The sequence below is a fragment of the Motacilla alba genome, chromosome 1, assembly GCF_015832195.1.
Source record: "Motacilla alba alba isolate MOTALB_02 chromosome 1, Motacilla_alba_V1.0_pri, whole genome shotgun sequence".
Lineage (NCBI taxonomy): Eukaryota > Metazoa > Chordata > Aves > Passeriformes > Motacillidae > Motacilla > Motacilla alba.
This window is the reverse complement of record NC_052016.1, coordinates 13,610,873-13,623,541: the sequence shown is the minus strand read 5'-3', so window position 1 is coordinate 13,623,541 and position 12,669 is coordinate 13,610,873. Positions and strand designations below refer to the sequence as shown.

The 12,669-nt window shown below is 45.3% G+C and overlaps 1 protein-coding gene across 9 annotated transcripts in view; it reads right to left on the bottom strand.

Annotated features, from left to right (window-relative positions):
* Positions 1 to 12,669, bottom strand: part of GJA8 (gap junction protein alpha 8) — a 53,064-nt gene that overhangs the window by 25,364 nt on the left and 15,031 nt on the right. For 2 of the 9 annotated variants that reach the window (XM_038144397.1, XM_038144378.1), the window contains exons 1-2: positions 4,644 to 4,740; positions 4,062 to 4,154 (exon numbers count right to left, since the gene is read on the bottom strand). The gene's annotated coding sequence lies outside the window, so the exon portion shown is untranslated. Of the gene's footprint in view, positions 1 to 4,061; positions 4,155 to 4,425; positions 4,549 to 4,588; positions 4,741 to 9,450; positions 9,470 to 12,669 lie in introns of those variants that run through there. The other 7 variants (XM_038144405.1, XM_038144388.1, XM_038144435.1 and 4 more) reach the window with 4 other exon arrangements.

Sequence of the window (12,669 nt, the reverse complement as noted above, 5' to 3'; positions counted from 1 at the left end):
GACTTCCAAGGGATTTTTTGAGATTAACTACTTAACCCCTAATTACACCAACACTAGCTGGCTAATGAATAAGGTGAGGCAACACCCTTGGCTAGTAAGATTCACAATGGAAAAAAAGGAATTTCATCCCATGGAGTAAAAGGGCTCATGGATCTGGCAGTCTTATTGTGCAGATTTCCCATCTGGGAAAAAGGAATATCTGAAGTTTCACATTTTACTGTAGGATCAGTGTACAAGAAGGTGTGAAATCCCATGGTTTTGCTCTGTGTAAAGAAAGGGTCCAGGTGAAATAGGTCCTACCTGGACAGGCACTTTTCCTCCCACTGTTATAGCTGATGAGTGTGACAACAACCTACCTCCTAGAAGATTTTAGTTTAGCTATAAGGGGCACTTCTGTTCCTTCATCATCCAAGTTGTTGCATTTCAGTAACCTTCACTTCAGTCCCCTGACTAGGACCAGGCAAACCAGAGCAATGCCTTACAAATAATCCCAAAGCACCAACACCCAGCATACTCTGCACCCCAAGGAATGGCTGTGGCCTGTGGTGACAGACCCGTGGAGACTTTTTTATGCCAAAAGCCTACATGCCAAGAACAGTTTCAGACACTCAAGCTGCAGCACCACTGTCTTCAAGCTAGCAAGAGGGGTAAGGATAAACACAGCATCCATGACTACTGCATGTGGCACTTGCCCTGTGATCCACAAAGTAAAATACCAAATGCATTCCCTTGCTCAGATCAACCTTCACATTACTTTAGGCAATACAGGCTTACTCAGAAATCTGATACAGAGGAGCCAGACCATGCTAGAGCCACAGCACCTCCCCTCCAGATGAATTCAGGATCATTATATAGGTGATAATTCTACTCTCACTGAGAGAGCAGCAGGGCTTGGGACCCATCATTTGTGTACTTGCCCCCACAGAGGCCCTTAGCCTAGCTAGCTGAAAAAATACAGTGTTCATGGAGTGTATTTAATGGCTGAGCCACGTCTCCATTGTACAGAACAATGCTAATAGTTCTCCCACCTTTGCCTAATTATTTTCTTCCTCTTTCCTGCTTTCTTTTTGTTTTGACTCCTTCCCCTCTCTGTCTCTATCTGCTTCAGCTTGATGGGACTTTGATTTCCTCTTTGCCCCATGACTCTGTCTTCAATACCATCTTCTTGGATGATCTACACCACTAGCACTGGGCACATCTGTCCCCACAAGTGATGGGCTTCAGCCTCCCCACAAAAGCATATCTCAGTAGTATTAGACCTGTTCAGAAAAGCAGACAGCTCCTGAGTACTGTAAGGTCCTTATTGTTTCACACAGGAAGAGACTGTTTATAGCCTGGAGCTTGCAAGGAATTTGAAATGCCGTCTCCTTCCACTGGGAGGGCAAGCAGCTGAAGAGAGCAGGAATCCTGCCTCCCCTCACAAATATCTTGGCATTCCAGAGATCAGCCTTACCTTTAGATCCTGCAGCCCAGCAAATATGCTATCACATATCCCAGTGTTTACCCAGCCTATGCAATCTGATAGGCCACCTATACTGAAGTGGGTGATTAACATCTAAGAAGGGATGGGAGGTGACCTTCCACACAGCCATGATATATTCTTGGGAAGGGCAAGGCGAAGTCAGAAGGTCTTACTAAACTCTTTGATCATTTAAGTTTCTGGTTACCAAATAACCACCAGTATTCTTTCCACAAATGCATTTATTCTTAGCTGCACAAATTCTCATCCCCACTTCTGCAACATTAGTGTCTACTCCCAAGCCACGTCTTTCCTCCCAGCTACACCATCATCACCCAGCAGCTCCAGTAACCAATTCCCTAAATGCTCTCCCTTTCCTGACTGAAAACATACCATGCATCTTGCTTGCTGCACCCTTCTCTCACCTTCTACAACATCCCAATCACTTGACACAAGCAGCCAGCAGGACACACTTTGAAAACTTCCACTTCTAAGACCTCCACACAAAGAAAGTAAGAGAATCTACTTAATTCATGGAGTTCTCATAGCTTCTATCATTCCCCTGATAGTTGTACAGCTGTTACATCTGCTGCTGCTAACTGGGTTCGTTTTTAGCAAAGCACAGCAGGAGCTAAAGAAACCTAATTCTGGCAACATTATCATACCAAAAACACTCCCTCACTTTCATTAACTTCATGCTCCGCTTTTTATTTTCTCTAGTCCCTTTTTCTTCTCCTCCTCCTCCCTTTTTTGCTGGCACTGTGACCTTTTTCGCCAGGTCAGCAGCAAACAGGAGCAGCTCAGCTGGTAGCTCACACCCCCTCACTGCTGCACAAAGAGTGGAGGTGGCTGGCACTGTGTGCCTCAGAGGAGCACCAGCAAATACCAGCACCCTTAGGGGATGCAACATCAGATATCCATGGAAAAACAGTTGCTGACGGCATGGTTTCATAAGGACATGGATATCTCACACCCACCTGTTGCACATGTATCCATCTCAAAATGGGACTCACCACCTTGCTGTCTTTCCTTGTCTATGTACAAAATGCAGGGGGGTGGTGTCATAAAGCACTCAAGAAAAAAAAGTGATAAAATTATATTAAGTCAGGCTGGTGGTGATGTGGCCCAATAGGTCACTAATTAGGATGTTTCACTAGAATGTGGGAAAAAAGAAAAAAAAATCTATCACAGTGGCAACGAACACCTTAGCATTCCCTTGCCTAACTCCTAGCTGGCCAGACAATCAGTATCCATGTCAAGTGGAATTAGTTATTCACTGTTTTCAAAGTGTCGTGGTCTCAATCCTGCCTAGTATGAACAGAGTCAAAAAAAAAAAAAAAAACCCCAAACCAAAAAAAAACAAAAACCAAACCAAACAAACAAACAAAAAAAACCCCACCAACAACAATATTGACATGCAGTACAATAAATTTTGAAGGCTTGGAAAAGAGGCATAGATGAGCTTTTCAATCAGACAATATAGACAGAAAGTCAGGTTTCAGAGGAGAAAATGATGAGATTTCATAGGTTCATATGCAAGGCAGGGCTTAGATACAGCAACAGGTGTGGGGATCTGAATGTCCCTGTCAGGGAGAAGAGCGGAAAGGCTGGGGGTGATGAAGAGTGGTGCTCTTGGGAAAAGGCCCAGGTTTCCCACACAGAGTTCCAGATGTTGGTGGGGGATGACAGAAGACTGGAGAAATGGTGAGGCTCCAAAATAAAGAGATGCTAGCACAAGATATTGGGCAGAAACAAAAGAAAGCAGAAGAGGAGAACACTTCAAAAGTACAGCAAATATCAAAGCTGATGGGAAAAAAGTGAGAGACTCCTAAAGGTGACTGGGGCAACACTAGATATTCCTGTGAGAACAGCTTTGGGACTATAATTTTGAAAATAAACTTTGAGGTATCCCAGCAAGTACTGGAGAATAAGAACTTGGCAAAGTTCATGTCAATACAGGGAGTATGGAAGGAGTTTGCTCCATTCTGCAAGTTTGCAGCATGTGGAAGTGATTACAGGGATGATTCCAAGAGCAATGCTATATAAGAGATCTGGGTTAATAACATTCAATGAATAACATAGTACAGAGTAGAGCTGTAGCCAAAGAAGAAAAAAAAAAATTATGCCAAGAGCTGCATAAGCCTATCTTCTGAATAAGACATAAAAGAAGAACAGCAAGTCAAATTGAAACCTTTCATTGATCTCACTGCAAGTTTCTGTTGCTAACTATAATTCCTTTCTCTAAAGTAGTCCCTTGTTTCACTTTTAATCACTTAGAATATTTGGACCAGTAAAGGTGAAGTCAAAACTTCAACCATGAAAAAAAGTAAAGTACTTCAAATCCATGTACTGTGGTAAAAACTTTAGAGGAACTCTGTCATCATAGATTTTCTCTCCAGTTCAGGAAGGACACTAAGTTTAAGACCCTTTAATTTTTTTTAAAAAAATAAAATTTAAATTAAAATAAAGGAAAAGAACATCTAAATTTCACACTCAGAAGGAAATTTCTTCTTTCCAGACAGACAGATTTCATTGTTCTCCTGTAGTGGCAAGATATTGTCCACCAGTTTGGCAGCAGTTACAGGTTTCAAGAATTACATACCTCCTCAGTAGGTGCTCAGGGTTTCATATTCAGAGAGCCTCAGTTCAAACCATCAAGAGAACTCTCCCAAGGGTATCACTTCAAGCTGCTCACCTGTAAAAAAAAAATTAATTAAAGCCGCCTTTAAATTGCTGTGGGCCCATAGGTAGGCCTAGAGGTAAGGTAGCAGTAAAATGTGGGAAATTAATATCCTTTTTTAGTGATAACTAAAAAAGTACCAGAACTACTTAGGTGCTTAATACCCCAAGAGAAAGAAATGTTATTACTGGGGAAGACAGAAAAAAAAAAAAAGAAAATACAAAAAAAAAAAAAAAAAAAAAAAAAAAAAAAAAGAAAAAAAAAAACCCTGGGCATTCCTTCTCACCTCTATTGTTTACAGCTCTGAGAACTAACATCCTGCAATCACTTCACATGGCTAACACTTCCAACTCTGCCAGGTATGGGAAAGTCCCAGCGAGCCCGACTTTTGCAAACCCCTATTCTGCCCCAAAATTCCCTTGCTGCCGTGCCCGTCCCGTGGCATTCACCTTGGAGACCATCCCAACCTCGCCTTGTCCCGGGTTGGGAGCGTTCCTTTGTTACCTTGCTGAGCCCTGGAGCCCCGGGCTGGTCTCTGGCAGCTCAGGCTCCCATGCTCTGCAAGGTTTTCTGCAGGGCTGCTCAGCAGATCACCCCGGCCGTGGCATTTTATCAGCGCCGCGCGAGGTGAGCACAGACACGATAAGGAAGCGCTAAAAGTCAACGAGGTGCCACTGACAAGGACTGGAGCTGGGCTCACGCTTCCCCACGGCCCACGTGTGTGGTGACACTGAGCAGCCCAGGCTCCTTCTCACCAGCTGCTGCCTTGGAAGGAGGCACCTTTCACCCTCTCCTCTCAGTGTGCAGCCTCCTGCCCATCCATCCATCCTATCTCCACTGGAAACTGTCACAACTCCAGCCCTGCAGCAAACAAAGCTTTTCTTATGAAACGCCCGAGGGTTCCTCGGTGAGCATTTAAGAGATTTTTCGTTGCTCAAACACGCTGATGGACTTGTCTCCTGGTTGCTTCACGCCTGCCCACTATTCCCTCCCAGGGAGGAAAGATTTGCTGCCTGAAGTGATTTCTTTCCCAGGCAAGCACTCCCATATGCCTGGAGCAGAGCCCCCAGCAGCACGCCTGGCATACACCCCACAGAGATTAGGCCCCTGCTCAGGAAAGCCCCAAGGCCTGGGAAACCTGCTGTGACTAGCAGCTTGATTAGGACTTAAGTCTTTTTCCACCAGATTTTCAGGGGAATGTGAACAAGCTCATGAGAAATTTATTTCTGTTGTGCACCCATGGTCCCTGAGCTGAGTCCCACAAAAGAACAGGAGGTTTAACCAGCTCACAGGGCAAATATGCTGTTAGAGCAAAAACATCCTGGATCCATCCTTGCCATGGTGACCATTAACTCCACATGGCAAGAGCAGAGACAGCCCAACTGGCCACAGACTTACTGGAGTGTTTCGAAACAGCCTGAAACTCAGGAATCTGGACCCAAACGTGTACCAAGGATGCCCTCTCTACCTGAGCTACCACAGGTGGGGCCCAGTGGCTCAAGCAACACTACTTTGGAGAGCAACCAACTCACCACAGCACTTCTACCAGGCAGAGACACACAACAAACCCCCACAACCTCTGCAAAAAGCTAAACGACTCCCTTGTATTCCCATGGGGTGGGTGTGATTGGCTCAGCAGCTCCCTTTCCCATCTGGTGCCAATGAAGTTCTTATGAGCAGCCTCAGCACAGACAGCCAGGTCTGAAAAGAAATGTTCAGTTCACCTCCAGGGAGTCCCCACCTGTGCGAGGCTGAGCTGCCCTGAGCGTTTAACCAGCCCAGCTGTGAGATCCTCTGACACCTGAATTTACATTTGCAGAGTGAAGAGAGAGTCACTTTTTCTTGGTGTGTCCTTTTTGGAAAACACCTCCTGAGATATCCATGCCTTCTGTTTCCTAGTTTTCATAAAAACACCATGGGCAAAAAGAGTCTCTCCCTACTCCCTGAGATCCAAAACAAAACACATCTCACCAATGCACCTCACAGGCAGTAGCAGGAGAGGCAGATCCTCCTGTTTGCTCCCAGGACAGCAGGCATGTAGGATTTAGGGGTGAGAGCTTGCTGTTGGGCCAGACCAGCCCTCCCCATGCCATACCATGCTTGTGTTGGCAGGCTCCACTTCCGTGATGTGAAAAACACATCCGAGGCTCCCAGGAGACTTAAACATGCAGGGATATCACTAAAGGGAGATGTTTCTTTCCCAGAAGAAACAGATTTCCTATGTGGGAGCTCTGTCACACACACTGAGATGTGGATGCTGTCCTGTTTGTATTCACACAGGGGGAAGAGGCTGTGACAGTGTCTGTAATGTGTATTGCTGTAGCGATATCTTTGAGCAACACTCAGAGACTATGTGCAGGACAGGCCCTGCTCAAATAGCTTCTAGATGCTATTTCAGCTTAATTTGGCATAACTTCCCAATTGTCTGTAGTTTCTGTTTCTCTCTTCACTTCTACTCCTCTCTCTGGTTCCTGACAGGCATCCTCAGCTCCTGACTCCTCCATGCTATCAGTCCTCAAGCGTTCTAGTCAAGAGCCTAGCAGGAGAGCCTAGTCCTCATGGACTCCATGGATAGCAGCTGAAGGTCTGCTCCCAGCCCCAGACAGGAGCAGCCAGCTTGCCAGTCTGGCAGGCTTCCCCCCAGCATTTTCACAAGCACTTGCTTACCTTGTTTGAGCTTCAGAGAGTTCAGTTTGGGGTGAAGGGTAGGTCAGGTCTTATCTCATATCTACACGCGCAAACGTAACCCTTACCAGTTCCCTTTGCAGCTCCAACAGTTCCTGCCCAGCAGCACAGCCAGGACCACGCTCTCCCCTTTGCTGAGGCCTTTCGGTGGGAGGCAAGCAGGGCCAAAGAGCCACAAAAATGTCCTAGGGACCCCCCCAGCCCTGAGGAAAATCCTGAAGGTCTCTGAGATTCCTTCTGTGTAGCCTTTGGTGCAGGTGAAGGAGCAGAGCCACAGTTTCCCCTGCCCCACTCCAGGCTGGTGAGAGGAGCTCTGGGGTGATGCCAGGGATAACAGGAGCTGGGTTAAACCCCCAAAGAGGATCCTGCAAGATCCTGTGAAATCCAGAGATTTCAAAAAGCCTCGCTGGCCCCCTTCTCCTTCTGGAAAATGTTTTTAGTGCATCTGAGGTGGATTTGAGAGCTTGAGCTACTGGATCTTGCAGTTTGTTTAAGCAAATATCACTTCTGTCAATTTTCCAAATGTCTGTTCACACACAGACTGTCTTAGCATCCTGCCAGGGCTCTAAACATTCATCTGTGGAGAAATTTTCTGGAAACCTGTGCCTGCATCCCTGTCTTGCCTTCCGACCATTTGAAAACCAAACACATAAATATGAGCCCACATGGAAATGTGGCTGTGAAAGAGTGCATTATCTAAAGCCTTGCAGGTGTGTGTGACTCAGGGTGCCCTGCTCAGACCACAGTCACCTTATCCTGACCACAGCACATCACACTTAGCTCCAAGTGCAAACTGGCAAATCATACCCATATCCCTCACTGCTGGAGGCCACCACAGGACAAAGGCAGCAAAACTGAGTGGGGGTGGTGTGGGAAGGGAATGGTGGAGCAGGCAGAGACACTTGGTCCTGTGTGTTTTCTTTCCTTAAAGATAAAACTTTACCCCAGTCAAATGAGAAATCAGGAACAATGTAGGAATTTTAAAGAGGCCCGAGCTGCCACCTGACTCAGCGTCTGGGCAGGATATTGATTAGCAAGGCCATTCTTTATTCCTCTGCTATTGTTCAAGACCAGCCTCCCCCATGACAGCAACAGCCGTGGGAACACAGCAGCTTTGGTGTTAAATAGTGCTTTTATCACTGAGCTGAGGACAGGGGTCTCTGGGAACCAGAGATGGTTGTGTCTGATAGTCAAGGGAATGCATTCACACCGAGAACCTTATTCTGCGATCTCTGAGGTCCTGGAGCACACCAACACCATGCAGCACATCCCCCATCCACCATTTCTACTGAGCTGTGTTCAGGTTCTGGTGAGTTCAGAGAGCTCTGCCTGCTAAAAATTCTTGGATTTCTCCTTGAGATGCAGTAGCTACTCTGATGACTGCTCCTACCAGACCTTGTTTTTAAACAAGCCAAATTGAGTTCTGTAACTCATGTGGCACAGCACAGACAACAGGCTCACCACCAATGTCCTTATCCCTCCTTCTGAGCAGGTTTCTTGCCAGTTTTTTGCAGGGATTTCTTTTCAGAATGGGCTGCAGCCTGCATTAGCTACCACAATGATGTCAGTAGGTGAGGGCATCTCCTCCTTGTTCAACACACCAAACAACTGTGGGGTGTTGCACATCACTGCCGCTTCAATTACCCAGCTGCCTGCAGCCGACCAACAAGCCAACACAAGTCCCGATCAAGTGAACTGACAGACACTTACACAGCTTCCTGGGAGCCCCAGGCAGGAAAAAAGACCATCTTTGGTTTCTTGGTTATTCTCAGTGCACTAAAAAGTAATACAGTTCAGTACTTGAACACTTCTGATTTGGCTGCGTAGAGGACAAGCAGTGACCAAAAACCAGATTTTCAGCCAGCCAAAATATTTCTGTCCATAGAGCCATACAGCTGGCTCCTGATTTTATATTCTTTGTAGGTTTGTTCTTCATTTGCAAAAAAATCTCATCTGTAACCACCTTATATATACACGGTGGTCCTTATTTTCACCCTCAAGATAAAATTTAAAAATGAAAGTCCTTCAGGTGTTTGCCTGGACAAACATCAATATACAAATTCAGATCAAAGACACGCCAACTGAAAGAGCACAGTGCACTAGGGAGTGGATCTCCACACAGCATGTGCTCTCTGCAGACACAAGATATTTATTCCAGCATCTAGAAATGCTCTGCAACATTGTCTGTGTAACAATGCACAGTTTGGTAATAGTGTGACTGCACCAACTTTTTCTGCAGGCTTTTATGCTCCAGTTTTATTCTTACCACGAATTTTTCACCTTCCCAAAGTTGAAAAGCAGTCAGGAATCAGCCAAGATTCTCCTCCTCCAATCTGTGACAAGTGGACAACCAGGCTAAACTTAGATGTTTAATAGCTGATGGCTTCCCTTCTACAAAAAGCAGAGTTAGTGCACAAATACTGTTTTTCAAAGCTGGTGGACATGTTGTCTCAGGACTGCCTGCCTCCCTGCCAGCTTGTACTCAGTGCCCAGCACAGAGCAACCCATGCACAGCTTGGGAATTCTGAGGCCCAGAGCTTGGCTCACTCTGCTCACGGAGATACCACAGACACAAAAGGCTGGAGCCACTGGGCTCTGCAAAAGCCAACTCTACTCCAGCACTCACCTGCACAACAGTCCAGAGCCACACAAAGTAGCCACTGCATCAGCTCATCAGTTTAGCAAAGGTGTTGATTATGTCCTTATCCACTTATTTGGGCAGCCAGCAGTTGAGGAATCCATCACCTTATCCACTACCAAAAAGCAGTCCAATAAATGCAGCAGGTGGGAATTTAAGGGATTTAATTTTTCCTCTGTCCCTGAGCTCAGTCATACTTTCATTGTTTGTGGCTTTCCTCCTCTTCCAAACCCAGTGTGCTCTCAGACAGTGAAGGTCCATCTAAAAGTCACAAACTAAAGGGACCAAGGCACAGGTTCCAGTCTGATCCCACTGTCATCAGTGTGTTCTCTGACCATTTACTCACAGGCCAGTGATGCTCTCCCAGGATGATCCAGGAGATTGGTTTGATGAATAACAGCCCCCACAAGACAGCATGAACAGAAACACCCAGTATGGCGTCTGAGGGAGGAAGGGAGGTAGAGGAAAGCCAAATGGAATAAGCTGTGCCACATCAGTTGTTCTCAAGATGAGCAGAGCAGTCTCTCATCAATATTAAGACACTGTCTTTTCACCTCCAGCAATAAGCCCCATGTTTGGGCAATTGTGCCTCTCTTGCCATGGAGCTGCTCACAAGAATGCTTCCTACAACATTTTCTGTGAGGAGTTAAGGTTACCCTGGAGCCTGGAGTACTTAAAAATCATTACACTTCCTCTGCCAGAGCAGCAGCTTCATATTCCTGCCAGGGGTTTCCACTGCTGCTTCACTGCTTTGTGTCCTGGCCATTTTAGGTTACTCCATCATAGGAGTCCAGGCTACAGCCCCACAGGACTCGTGCCATGGTGTCTCAGAGCAGGAGAGATGGCTCTTTGGGAAGCCTCAAAAACCCCCTGGCACATGGAAAGAAAGATATCAATCTACGAGGCACTTCAGCAATTGTTCCCTAAATGGAATGGGAACTCGGAGGCAGGAATAGTCCCTGTGAAACCTGGGGACAAAGCATCCTCTGCCAAAGAAGTCTCAGCCACAGAACAATGCTCCAAGGAAAGCAAACAAATCCAGAATGTCTGTATCCGTTTTTCAGGACTCCTTCTTACTGAGAAAAGCCAGCCATGAATAAAAGTTGATATATTTATTTCTAACCAGGAAAATCCAAGCAACCAAAACAAAAAAGGCCACTCTGGCAGATATGCACCTAGAAAAGTAAATAAAATGTGTGTTAAAACATGGAAGAGACCTCCTCAATGAGCAATTTAACCCCCCGAATAAGAAATGGTATTGATGCTGTGGGACATAAATGCTTATGTATAATACTACTTACCAGATACATACATAGGTAGGTAGATATATTTGCGAGTTACGATTTTGGCCATGTTCTTGTTCCTTTTCAGGTCACTACCATATATTTTTTAAAGTATCTGTGCTTTGGGATATGTCCCTTTATTATTTTTTTTCTGTGTTACACTGGCAAACTACTTCATTAATTTCCTTCTTTTTACTTATTCATGATCTGCAACAAATCTTCATTCTCAAACCAAGGCCACTTAACAGCTTGATCTGAGGATTTAAAAAAAAAATCACAAATAATTTCTCCTTTTACTACTTTTCTTGAAATGCTGAAGAAATTCAGTACATTGATATGATTTACCTGTATAGAAGATGCCGCATTGACCTCGACCTGCTGCAGACCATCTGCTCCCAACAGTTTACAATCATAGCATCATTCAGGTGGGAAGGGACGTCAAGAGACTTGAACTTCCTGTTCTTTAATTTTATCAGCTGAGACCAGCCTTCCTTTTTGACACTAGTTCTTCCAGCAACCCCTCTTTATTTCCAGACAGACTAGGAGTCTAGCCTGGATGGTGGCAAAGCTGAGGAGGGGTATAGCTCAGAGGACGAACTGTTATCAGATAGAGCTGCTTGGAGGCTACTCTGGCTAATACAAGAAGCCTCAAACAGGTCCAGAACTCTGAGAGCTTTAAGATGGCTTAAGGTACAGAAGTGATGGGTCTTCTCTGCTGTTTCTCCATTCTCCTTCACTGAACCTCACAACCCAGTCCAGAATTAATTTCTCCGTATTATCCACACTGACCATGTCACCACAGTCACCATAGTTCTGCTGCAACACCTGGAAATGCTGCAGGGCATTTCTGACCATCACCAGCTGGGTTCAGCCACTTGGACAGGAGGTAAGAGCAGAAAACTAAAGGAAGCAGAAGGCCCAGAAATTTCCATCTTTGGAGAACTCTGACCATTACTAAAGCCAGATAATATTAATGTTGGCATCACATTAAGCTTCTTCATCTTCATCATCTTTTTTTTTTCATAGCTAAACCATCTCACAGCTTTGTTGTACTTGGAAACCAAATGTGAGTTCCCATGCAGGCCAGCACAGAGCAGATTGCCTGCACAAAGCAGGCCAGACACCAGTCCACAGATCACCACTGACCTCTGCATGGATTCCTCTAAGGCTGGTCTATTTGCTTACACAGCTGCAGGCTCCTAGTTCCCATCACTTTGGTAGCTGAAAGATAATTTTGCATCATTCCTGTGCTGGAGTTTTCATATGGGCCCACTTTTCAGGGTGGAGAATGATTTTTTTTAAGTATATGAAGAAGTTTATCAAAGTATCTTTTCTAATGCAAGAATGATCAGATTTCTGAGAGGAGGATGAGAAATTGAAAGGATTGCTTAGGCGGAAGGAAAAGTTGTGTGACCTGGATTAGAAAGAATTTGACTGGAAGACTGGCTGGATTTGTCCAGACCTACCAGATAGAAATGGGAGAATAGCTTCTCTCAGAAGTATTTGGGAGAGGGTTGTAGGGAGTTCTGGAGAAAGCCCCTCTTGATGTCAGCATGGACAGCCACAGGAGCTTCAGGAGAAACACTGAAGTCAGGTTTAAATTCGCCCTTGATTGTGGTACTCTGAGAGTTCTCCAGCTCTTAGGAATCTGATGGCATTAAAGCATCAGCCTCTACTCCAAAGGCAGCATTTCTCATGTTTTCCAAACAATTTGGGAACTGCAAATCAGTGCAGATTTCTCAGCTCAGTAATTGTAGTGTTGCCTCAGCATTTTTCTATCAAGATTCTTCAAAGCCCTTTAGATTCTCTCCCCAAATGCAGCCATCCATCCTCCTCCAAGAAATCCCAGACCTTACTGATTATTACCAATAAAGTTATTGATGTTGGAAATGCTGATACGGAAGATGAGGCTATTTAGGAACGT